The 12342-nt window shown below is 41.6% G+C and overlaps 1 protein-coding gene across 2 annotated transcripts in view; it reads left to right on the plus strand.

Moving 5' to 3' along the window:
* Positions 1–5715: 5715 nt before the first annotated feature.
* The window catches only part of EXOC2 (exocyst complex component 2), a 285414-nt gene continuing 278787 nt past the window's right edge, over positions 5716–12342 (plus strand). Inside the window, exon 1 of one of the 2 annotated variants that reach the window (XM_030314971.1) lies at positions 5716–5824. The gene's annotated coding sequence lies outside the window, so the exon portion shown is untranslated. The remainder of the gene's footprint in view (positions 5825–12342) is intronic. The other variant, XM_030314969.1, reaches the window with a different exon arrangement.

Consider the following 12342-nt stretch of genomic DNA (forward strand, 5'->3'; position numbering starts at 1 on the left):
GATATTCCTTGACAGCAGATGTATAAAGTGGCAAGCAAGCTGGTGTGCTGCCCTAAGCCCTGATCTATTTATTAGGGGAAATACCATGTCAGTGGAATCAACTGGAAATATGGTACCATTTTCTAAGTCTTTTCTGTGATTGCAGACACTACTGATAAAATGCAAATTGGCCTTGTTCCTCCTGAAATATACAGAAACTTCAAGTGGAAAGTTTTAAAAAACAAAAAAAGAAAAAAACCCACAAACACGCATAAAACCCAAAACAAAAATGCCAACCATCTATTGTCTAACAATTTAAAATAAATGAAATGTTATATTATGTTGTTATAAGTTCTTCATTCAGAACAGAAAGAGGTCTAAATTCCTATTCACAGAAAATCACAGAACTTAGATTGTCCTGCCCTCTCTGTAGCAACAGGGTAGGCCTATCACGGAAGGGAGATCCCCTGGCCACTAAAATGAGTCATTTCACATTCTGACCCACTTCCCTCTCTGCAGGTTCATTATCTCTCATATCTCTCTTGGTACTAAGTGACATTCCTTCATCTCTCTGTTCTCCAGACCACCTACAAATACAGTCTACTGCCAGAGGCACCCCAGTATAAACACAGGTGGTAAACACAGCTGCATCGTTGGGCTGGGTGGCAGTGATGACCATATGGTTGGAGTAACACTGTTGAAACACCATATCCCTACATAGATCCAGCTTTATTTACAGTTTTCTTAATAAAATATGCAAATAGCAACTCAATAGAAAACCACAGAGCTCTACTTTGCTGTAAAATTGAGTGGAGACATTTGACTATTTTGAGGACTTTACACAAAAAGAGCTCTGAAGCTGATGAGAAACATAGATGCTAAAACCTAACATAAAGGTATTTGCTAGAATTACACAATAGTGAGATTAAGGTAAAAGCAAAATGATGCAAGGGGCTTCCTTAACCAATAAACCCAATCCGGGAACGGGTACAATAGAGTTGTAATTGTTACAACCTTGGAGGATTTCAAATTGTTCTTATGATTTTAAACCATAAAAGACACCAGCAAAGGATGACAAAGTTGGGTGGTATTGAGTGAAAGATCTCAAACATTCATATGTCGTCAAGATTTACATATCAGATTTTGCTTATCTTTTATGCTTTTAAGTGACCATTAAGCATATTTTAAAATAGCTGAAAAACAGCCATCTCTCCAGCTTTGCTACTATAAGGTACTGCTATTTTCAGTAGTTTTAGTTTTTCATTAAACATTCATTGAGTATCTACAATGTGTGAGGCATGAGTGCAAAATATAAAGTCCCTTCCCTCAAGGAGTTTATATCCCAGTGGAAGGAGACAAAAAAAGTAAACAAGTAGGCAATAATATATTTGTAGGCTGTGATTAGTGCTACCATTGGGTGGCTATTGTATTCAAAACCTGCTATGTAAGGTTCTGTGGTGTCTATAACAATGAATAAGACAGGAATCTGCCAGCAAAGGACTTAGAATCTATGAAACAACAGAGCAAACAATTATCAGTCTCTGATAAAAAGCATCACTAAGATATGGCAAATTACAGTTGTTTTGAGGATTAGATTCTATAAAAACTATGGTCCATTACAAACTGATATGCCATGCAGTATGAAACACTTCAGGTGTTCATTTAATGTAAAAAAAAAAAAATCTAAAAAACAGGGACTGTCATAGTGTTTTCCAAGCCTGAAACCAAAGTAATTTCATGCTTCAAAGTTCCTTTTTCTCTTTAGGTCAAACTAAATCTGATGTAGAATTAAAAACACACAGTTATATGATGATATTGAATTGCCTCAGTATCTACCACTGCAATTTTACATTTAATGATATTATTTGCTGCCAGCTTCTGCATATACTGAACTAACATTTGTAGGCTGGCTTCAGAATACAGACCAGAAATTTAAGTAAAAGAAAATACCACCAGTAATTTTTATATTAGCAGAAGATTCTCTCCTCTTTTGTGCTTTTGTTTCAGGGATACAGTACTGCCATTCTTTTGATCCAGGAAAGATCTATGAGTCCTCAAGAGCCATTCATACCAGCATAATTGAAGAATTGCCTAATTTGAGAAATGGTGTGTTACTGAGACCCAAAGGGGAGAAGATTAGCACAGGGATTAGTTTCACTTTAAGCAGGGTATCACTGTCAGGGATACAGAAAATTTAATTTCCTTTCAGCTTCTGCTTCCAGGTGTCTGACTCATGTTTTCTGTGTCTTTTAACATGGATCATCCTGGGACAGTCAAGTTATTGCACACTGGAGCAATACTTTGACATGTCTTCTTCTTCTTTTAAGTTTATTTATTTGTGAGAGAGAGAACATGAGCAGGGGAGGGGCAGAGAGAGAGAGGGAGAGAGAGAATCAATGTGGGCCTTGATCCCACAAACCGTGAGATCATGACCTGAGCTGAAACCAAGAGTTAGACACTTAACCAACTGAGCTACCCAGATGCTCCTTAACAAGTCTTCTGATGTAGAGACAGAAGAGAGTCATGCTAAATCCCACCACTCAAAGCATCTATACAAAAAAAATCACCTTTTCTTAGGATATATTTCTCTAATAGGTTTGTAATTCAGCACATACAGATATTTGAGTTCTAATAACTATAGGTTGTTTTTGGCCTATGATAATGACTATCTCAGCTGGATTTCCCCCAGAAGCCCACTCTGAGATACGGTTTCAAGGGCTAGTATTTAACTTAGGAGATGATACTAAGGAAACACAGAAGGGGAGTGAGGAAGCCAGGAGGGAAAGGGAAGGAAGCCAATAAAAGGTATACTGTGAAGGTGTCCCTGAGGGCATTGGAGTTCAGTCTCACGGGAAGGTCTGGAATATGCTGGATAACATGCTTTTGAGCTACCCTAGGATTGAGGCAACTGGATAGTTATATACAAAATCCTTGCCTACCTTTGAAGCCTGCATCTGGGCCAATGAATTCTCCAGTGCTTCCAGCTTGCCCTGTGTCTAGGAAAAAAAGCCCTAAGGCAAAAAGAGGTATGTGTTCCAGGAAAGTAGCCATTAGAGAGTAAAGGGGACAGCAAAGGGGTATGGGTGGGCTCTGACAGCCTCTGCTACTATCTATCCTTTGCATGCTGTGTTGTGTTCACTTCGTTCTGTCTCTGATTCCTCATGCTGATGTCCAGTCATACCAACGTCAGATGTATTGATACGTTGAAATATGGGCTCATGTTGCAGTTGATCCTGAGGCCACAGTGATTCCATCACCTTCCTCCTTTACCACCCATTCTAGATTCCCCTCATTCTCAACTAGCACTTCTGCTGGCCTGTACTGCTTGCTTGATGAAGTGACCCTGACCTCTATACCTGTGGGGTCTGAGCCAGTTGCCATGCCCTTGTCAGGCCAGGGTTACTATGTTGCCCATTTACTGTTATCATCAGGCATGGAAAAGATGCCCAGGGAGTGCCCTGAGTTCTAGAAAAAATACTCCCTGTCCTATTTCCTCTTGACCATAAGAGTCATTTTTTGTTGCCCAAATGAGGAGCCCAAATGAGGAGAGGCCTTTAGATTTAATGGAACCTTGTATTCCCTGGAAGAGCATTCTCTCCCACCACAAGAGCCAGGACTCTATCTGAGGTGCAGTACCATATGCTGGCATTAGGTTCAAAATACATATTGCATCGAATAACATAGCATCTCGACCCTGCAAAATATTTTCTCCAAGCTGGAGCCTTAGTTCTCCAAGCTGGAGCCTTTAAGAGGTCATTCTAAAGTTCTCTCAGAGTGGCAGCTTCTGGGTGTGTGATGTAGGGTAGAACCAGTAGATCTTGTATTGTCCTCTTTGTCAGACTTGTTTCACTCTTGTAATTTGCCAAGTAGTTGCACTGGCCTTTGCAGTTGGAGGGAGTAGACACACTATCTGGATCTGCCTTGTTGAAAGGGGTCCATGGAGCTCCATCCCTGCTACTATGGCTATACCATTCACAGGCCCACTGCATAAACATTGGTGTGACCCAGGACTGAAGGTGTTGGTCAAATCATCCTGGGTACTGAGTTCTCCTCTGCTGTGGATGCTCTCTGGTGGGCATTCATGTGAGACATAAAAATTGACCAAAGATGAAATTTGGGTGAAGCACATGTCTGAGTTCTTAGAGTGAGAGATGGCAAAACCTTTATCATGGTTGTGCCTCTGCTTCATAGCTATCCTCCTTTCTATTTAGCTGTAACTGGTGACTCCAACAGGTCTCATATCTTTGGGAATTTCTAGACCAAAAGCAGATTTAGCATACTCATAATTATGTTTAGTGCCAATGGCAGGCCAACTCTTCCAAGAACTTTGTTCCTATGCTCAGCTCCACTCTGATAGCAAACATAGGCTCCTGTATACCTCAGATCAGCACGTACTAACTTTGCTTAGAGCCAGGTGAGGGAATCCCTTCTAAGCCCTGAAGAGATGTCTGATCTCAATTGTTTGCATCTCTCTTTATAAAGCAGTGTGACTTTAGTGTGACTACATATTGTCCAAACAGAGGCATTTTTGACAATGAAAGGGACACTCTTAACAGTTAAGCCAGGATAACAGACAAAAACCAGAGCTATCTCATGCAGAGTGGGACAAATGATCATCCTAGTTATCTGATACCTTAATAGTCTAAGTGGCCAATTTAAATTCCAGGACAACCAGAAAAATCCCTCTAAATACTGTTACACAAGCTTAAACTCCATTGTCCTCCATAATAACATTTCTTTGCACAGACTTTCAACTCCTTTGTTTCCTGTTCCTTTTGCCTTGTAAAACTCCATCCTCACTTAGAAATAATTTTCTACTATTTCTCTACCTACACCAGAGCAGCCAAAGCATAACCAAGCATGCTGACTGATTCCATTTTAAATTTAGGACTACACATCCCAAGAAAGCTCTCAGCCCTGCCTGGAAATCTTGCCATATTTTCTTAGTAATTTGATTCGCAGTATCCAAGACAAAGATTTCACATTTTTTTCTTAAACCTCCCTTGCCTCCCATCCTCCATTTTCATGGATGATCTTAATGAGTCTTCTGCTAATAAAGTAGAAACAACCAGAATTCTATTTTCTCAGTTTCCTATCACCACTTTCCCTTCATCCCCACCATTGTCTTTTCAGTGCAAACCAGTCATTTCTTGCCTAGGCTGTTGTAGTCACTCCCTAAGTGCCATTCTTTTTCCTCTAACCAGGCTCTGATTTATCCTCAGCCCAGCCAGATCCCGAAAGGAAGTGACTGCCTTTAATTCACCTTTATATCTCCAATGCCTTGCACAGCGCCTAGCCCATGCAGTTGTTCCTTAAATTTAACTACAACAGTCACCAAGTCTCAGAGTCTCCAGGTTGTAGCCTGGCATCCTCCTCCACAATATCCAAGGTCCTGTGGCTTTTGTGCCTTGCCTAGCTTCCAAAAGCCTCGGTAGGAACTACAACATCCCGATTCGGTGCAGAACCAACCAGAAACGCACCGTCTCATCCTACATCCTCCTAGAGGAGATCCGAGGGTACCGAACCGACGCTGCAAGCTGCGGATCCCCTTGGCCTCCCCACCCCAACCCTCCAGCGTCCCCAGCCACGCCTTGTGTCCTGCGGCCCCGGCGCCAGTCCCAGCCCTACCGGAAGCCGGCTCCGACCCTCCCACCAGCTCTTCCCGCAGAGGCTTGGATCATCTAGGACTCGGAGCTCGACTACCCGGCGGATCGACGCTCTCGGCGCTCCCAGCGGGCGGAAGTGAAGGCGCCGGCGGTTAGGGCAGCCACCGCCCGGGACTCTTCGCGAGAGCCGCCGGGAGCTCGGTCGTTGCGGGCCGTAGGGGGCGGCAGGCAGGCTGGAGGTACGTTGTGGAGGCTGGAGGTCCTGGCTGAAGGCCAGCCTGGGGAGGCACGGACAGGCAGGGCGGCGGGCGCCGGCGGCTGGCCTCGCTCCCAGAGAGGCGGGTGGAAGTGGTCCGCCAGCGCCGGTGTCAGTCTCCTGCACCGCTCTTCAGTCCCTGACTGTGAGGAGGAAGGCGCCGCGCGGTTCCCGTCTGCACCTCCGCGCCGTCCCTGACACCTGCTAGAGGCCCAGAGACCTTCACCCTTGCGCCGGTCATGGGCCTCCAGAACACTGACCATCGACCCGTTGGTTGTAGTCGGCTTCACTCGTCCCCCTTGCGTCCCTACGTATTGTCACTGTGTCAGGTGTAAGAATTTATTCGCGAAGAGCGAATGTGAGACATGTTTTGCTTGTTTTGCTTAAGTTTGCGTCATTTAGAGCTATACTGAGCATTTTCTAGGTGCCTTTCATTCAGTGTTTTAAGCGTTTACATTTACTAATTTAATTCTCACGAGAGGTAGATGTTGTATATCATCCCCATTTTACAGAGGGAGAAACGGAAGCCCGGAGTGGTTATGTAACTAGCTTGTAGTTACTCAGTCTTTTAACTTCCTTTGAGACAAGACACCGAAGCTCTACAGCCTGCACACCCAAACACAGTGTCATCTCTCATGTAAGCCTGGTGATGCTAGCTTGCTATCCCAAGATTTTGTATAGACACTTCCTTAATTTCCAAGAAACAGTTCTTGCAAAAGATTGTCTTTAAATGGAAATAAGCTATTCTTAATCAGTAAAGGTCAATTATAATAAAAGGTATGAGAAAGTTTTTTTTTTTTTCCTCTCATGAATTGGAGTAAACTTACAAGGAAACCTTTTAAAAAGGCTTACCCAGCCACACTTTAATTAAATCATTTGGATGGCACTATATTGAAAAACTAGTTATTTTTTTATTTTTTATTACAAATGTTTTTTTAATGTTTATTTGTTTTTGAGACAGAGTGCTAGCGGAGAAAGGGCAGAGAGAGAGGGAGACACAGAATCTGAAACAGGCTCCAGGCTTCGAGGTGTCAGCACAGAGCATGATGCCAGGCTTGAACCCATGAACCATGAGATCATGACCTGAGGTGAAGTCTGAGGCTTAACCGACTGAGCCACCCAGGCACCCTGTAAAGCTAGTTGTAACTGAGGTCTTGTGGCTCAGTCTCCTAATACATTATATTTTCTGTATAAACATTAGTACATTCTGGTCAGGCTCTGTGTATCTGACTCTACTAACAGAAACTGAATGCCAGAAGCTTCCTGAGGATCATCTGTGTGTCCAAAGTTGTTGACTGAAAGGGTGGTAATAAAAAGAGGATGATGTGTGTTTACTACTCAAATGTTCTCTTCTGTTTAGGAACTTTAAAACATTTTTTTTTAATGTTTATTTTTATTTTTGAGAGAGAGAGAGAGAGAGAGAGAGAGAGAGAGAGAATGTGAACGGGGGAGGGGCAGAGAGTGAGAGGGAGACAGAGTCCCATTCAAGCTCAAACTCACCAAAGGTGAGATCATGACCTGAGCTGAAGTTGGATACTTAACTGACTGAGCCACCCAGGGGCCCCTAAGTAGGAACTTCATTTAAACAAGGAAACAGGATCCCCCAGTGTAATTTGGAATGACTCTTGAAAGGTTCAAAAATTTCTTTTTTATTGTGTCAAGCATTTAATTTTCTGTACTGAATATAATTTTGAAATGTTACTTTTTGAAAAGATGATTGTTAATCTGCTTAAATTTTCACTCATTGCACTAATATTTGAGAGCCTGTTATGTATGAATTGTAGGGAAAATGAAATCAGAACTCAAATTTTGGAAAGCAGCCTTCTAGTAGAGGACTTTGCATAATTTCTAGCACCAGGGAATGGCAGGATTAAGCCAGAGTATAGGAAATGCTATGTATAGTTATGTATATAGTTAATCTTTTAATTACTTTTTCACCCATTTTCCAATTTATTCATCTTCATGTAGCCAGGATCTAGTTAGCACCTACCACATCCCAGGAGGTTCAGTGTTTATTGAATGGATAAGTTTTAGGCCAGTGTTGAGTAGAGAGGATTTTGAAATTGATTGGCATGGGAAATAACATTGATCACTGTGCTAAGCAGTATGCTAGAATGTTGATTGTTCTCAGATGGTGAGGAATGTGTTCATGCATCTCCTGGATTGCCTGGTGAAATTGCATGGTAGTAGTGTTGTTATTATCACATGGTTCAGTGTATGTTTATGTTAATTTAAAATAATTATTCTTTTAAAAAAGATGTTTATTTATTTATTTTTGAGAGAGTGAGAGTGAGCGGGGGAGGGGCAGAGAGGGAGGGAGACAGAACCCGAAGCAGGCTCCATGCTATCAGTGCAGAGCCTGACTGTGAGATCATGACCTGAGCTGAAGGCAGACGCTTAACTGACTGAGCCACCCAGGGGCCCATAAAATAATTATTCTTGATACAAACACAAAAACTTAAAGTAATTGTAGAGAATATGACTCTTGAAGCTATGGGTACACCTATAGTCCTCTTTGGCCCTCAGTTTGAAAATTATGGAGTCAAAAGGTTTTTCAGCTTAGGAGTCAAAGCAGCCATTTACTGGTCTGTGAGCTACCACCTACCTGCTTCATAGCATGGGCATAGCCTCTTTGGGCTTCAGTTTCCTTTTTCCTGTAGTCAGGGAATATATAAAACTAGATTAAGATTTTTTCCTGGTTTGAAATTTTTCAGCTCAGTGAATCCAAAACCAGTTAGCACTTGTCCTATCCCTGTGTTGTTTTAGGGGCTATAGGTATTACTGGTACTTACATCTGTCAAAAGGCTAAGTTCTGGCTGGCTGGAGATTAGTTTTGGCCATTTTTGTATCTCCCACTTTAGCATATGCTTGACATACACATTAGAAATAATATTAGCTTAGATTCAGAAGGGGCATTTTTGTTCTCAATTAAAGAATATCTAAGAACTAAACTATAATATTGAGTGTAAGAATAGCAGGAATTCAGAGAAGGGGATCTGTTGGGGTTAGAGTAATTGGGAAAACTTCATGGAGGTCAGACCTTGACGGGGAGGATGTGGCCCTTCATAGGGAAGGCACTGGAACGTCTGGGTGGCACACAGAAGAAGGCCCACAGGCTGGTAAGTAAGTATGTTTTGGATTATGGAGTGCCCTGAAGGTAAAGCTGAGGGGTTTGGAACTGACTTACTATACATTTTTTTTCCCCCAGGAAAATTGTATTAGGCTTGCTCTAAAGTTTCATCAACATTCTTTAACTTTAATACCATTGGTAACATTTAAGACTGGGGTGCATCCCAGGCTTAATTTTCGGTTTTGATTTTAGTAATTCCTTCTACTTACTACTTCCTGCTTAAAATAAGTCTTGGTGCCGGTAGTGGAAACAACAGTGGACACTGGGATTTGGGAAACGTGGAGTTTAGTTAATTAGAATGTAAGCTGCATTAGGTGGATCCAAGCAGGCACCTAGAGTGGTGCATGGCACAAAGTTAGCATTCAGTAATAATGGTGCATTGATGAATGAGTTCTCCTTTTGCTGCTTGCTAGCTGTGCTGCTCTTGTAAGGTTGTCTCATAGTTTCATCTGTAAGATTTGATGAATTTTTATTTTTTAATGTTTATTTATTTTTGAGAGAGAGAGAGAGAGAGAGTGAGAGACAGTGTCAGCAGGCTTCAGGCTCTGAGCTGCCAGCACAGAGCCTGACGTGGGGCTGGAATGCACGAGCTGTGAGGTCAGACGTTTAACTGACTGAGCCACCCAGGTGCCCCAAATTTCCTGAATTTTTAAAGGCCTTTTCCACTTACAAAGTTACGTGATATTGAAGATTATATGATTTTAACTTTGGTTGTATTATAATTTTACTGAAAGACAAAACAAGACTGAAAGTCAGGGATATTTGGTTTTAGTTTAATGAAATCCCCATGTGATTGACATGATGTGTATCTGGATAAATGAGGGTCTCAGCAGGAATCAGAATTCATGCCAGATGGTTCAAGTAGGGAGATTTTAATAAAGGCACTACTTGCAGAGGTGTGGGCAGGGTTAGGGAACAAACAAGGGACAGTGAGGCCCAAAGAGAAACTGACAACAAGTAGAGGGAACAAAAGGACAAACTACAGCCTGAGAGCTGGAGCCAAGCAAAGGGATATGGCTATTGCCAGAGATGTACCTGGGAGTGGGGAAGCAGGACTAAAGTGCCCATACCTGAAACTAGTCCACTTCTGAAATGCAAAGCTCAAATCTTCCACTCTTTGCTTAGTGTCTTATCTTTCTCACCCTCACTCCGTTACCTCCATTACAGCTGCACTTTTACCGGATCTTTGGTCACTCTCATACCAGAATGCTCAATTGTATTATTATCCGTTTGTAGCATCTGGCTGGCAAATTCTCCGCCCTGGACCATCTCAATTCTTTACCTTCTTTAATGCTTGAACTGAGTTGCTGAAACCAACAGGGGAAAATTCTAGCATCTAGATTTGTACTCCTACGGATCCATGGTCATCAATCTCAACTGACCGTCAAAGAGTTTTCTAGGGTTTTCCTTGTAAGTGTTTGCTTCTGCCCTCTGCAGAATCTATTTTAAGCATTTTCCATTTTTCTCAAATCTCTCATCCTTTCACATAATCTATACTCCCAGCAGATACTCTTGCCACCTACTTCACAACGAGTAGAACTATCAGTGGAGAATCCCATGCTCTTTCTTCCAAAAAACCTTTCCTCTTTCCCTAGTTACCCCAAAAGAGATTGCATTTATCCTAAGACATATGTCCCAGGCCTCTGTATCCACTCTTGCCTTTGGGAGTACTTTATTTAGTTGTTCATTGGCCAAAGGCTCATTCTTGTCAGCCTTTAATCATGCCTAGAGACAGATGACAATTAAAGCAAAATAGAAAAACAGTAACAATAAAAAAGTAGCATGCTCCTTTGATTTCACATTCCTCTATTCAAATTTCTTTTTCCATCCTAGGCAAAATTCTTAAATAGTTGTTTAAGTCCATTTCACACTCATCCCACTGCTTTCTGGTTTCAGTACCTATCACTCTATTGAATGTCAGGGTCATCCATGACTTCCTTGTCACAAAATCTTGTTCCTATCATTTTCCCAGTATAGTGCCTGGGACATAGGAAGTCCTTAATAAATATTTGTTTTGACTGAATTATCTGAGGTTCCTTGTTCCAAATTTTAGTTTATTTATCTCTTTAATGAGGAATCCAGCACTGTCATTTTTTGAGGTGCTAGATGACCAATCTGTATATATCCCAAATCTTCTTGATGGACTAAACAAAGATAAAAATCAGTTTTATTTGATAATGCCATCTTCAGTATTGTCTACGTGATCTGTGTTTCTGAAAAAACAAACAAAAAAAACACTGGGACGCTTTTTTTTTCCTGAAGAAATAATGTTTTCTGAAATATCAAGAAGTAATGTTTTGTTCACCCAATGTAAATCTAATGAAGACGAGGGTGGTAAGGGACATGGGTACAATTGGCAATAGATTGGTGAATGAATAATGCTGTGCTTTTACATGAACTACGATTCCTTTTTCCTTCCATTGAGTAGTGTATTTTCTTTAAAATTAGGTTTTTGTTTGTGTTTTTGGAGGGTGGTGGATTTGCGCTGGCCTGTTTTATTTTCAGTATGCTATCAATGTCCAGTGACATAAGTTAGAGAACCAGCCACCTTTAGACCTAACAGCTTTTGACTTTGAAGTGTAGTGAAGCTAATTGTCTTCTAGGAAGACTTAGCCTGCTGAGGCAGGGGATTTTAAAGTTTCTGGGAAATAAAGAATGAGACTTTTAATTGACGGAATTAAGATGGTATCCAGTGTTTGTTTTAGATTAGCTGTGTACTCAAGTATTTATGTAACAGATCAGTTATGTGGGAGCTCTAGAGAGCCAAATTGTCAGGCTTTTCCCCTATATACTCTCTTGCTTCCAGTATTCTTTTCTAGTACTTCTTGTACATTCCCTTCCCTTTACTCCAAAACATTATAGCAAGAGTGAAGGTTTTTTTTTTCATTATGTATGTGTGTGTGTATAATATTTTTTAAATATTTATTTTTGGGGGAGAGTGAGAGAGACAGTGCACAAGTGGGAGAGGGGCAGAGAGAGAGGAGACACAGAATCCGAAGCAGGCTGTCAGCCCACAGCCCAACGTGGGGCTCAAACCCATAAACCGTAAGATCATATCATGACCTGAGCCAAAGTTGGACCCTTAACCGACGTGAGCCACCCAGGCACCCCTATATATATGTAATATCTATAGATGCATAAGTTTATAGATACATAATTCAGTGCCATTTATCAAAGTTAAATTTTTTTTAATGTTTATTCATCTTTGAGAGAGAGACAGAGTGTGAGTGGGTAAGGGGCAGAGAGAGAGGGAGACACAGAATCTGAGGCAGGCTCCAGGCTCTGAGCTGTCAGCACAGAGCCTGATGTGGGCTTGAACCCACGAACCGTGAGATCATAACCTGAGCCGAAGTTGGACGCTTAACTGACTG

Source organism: Lynx canadensis, chromosome B2 (assembly GCF_007474595.2).
Source record: "Lynx canadensis isolate LIC74 chromosome B2, mLynCan4.pri.v2, whole genome shotgun sequence".
NCBI lineage: Eukaryota > Metazoa > Chordata > Mammalia > Carnivora > Felidae > Lynx > Lynx canadensis.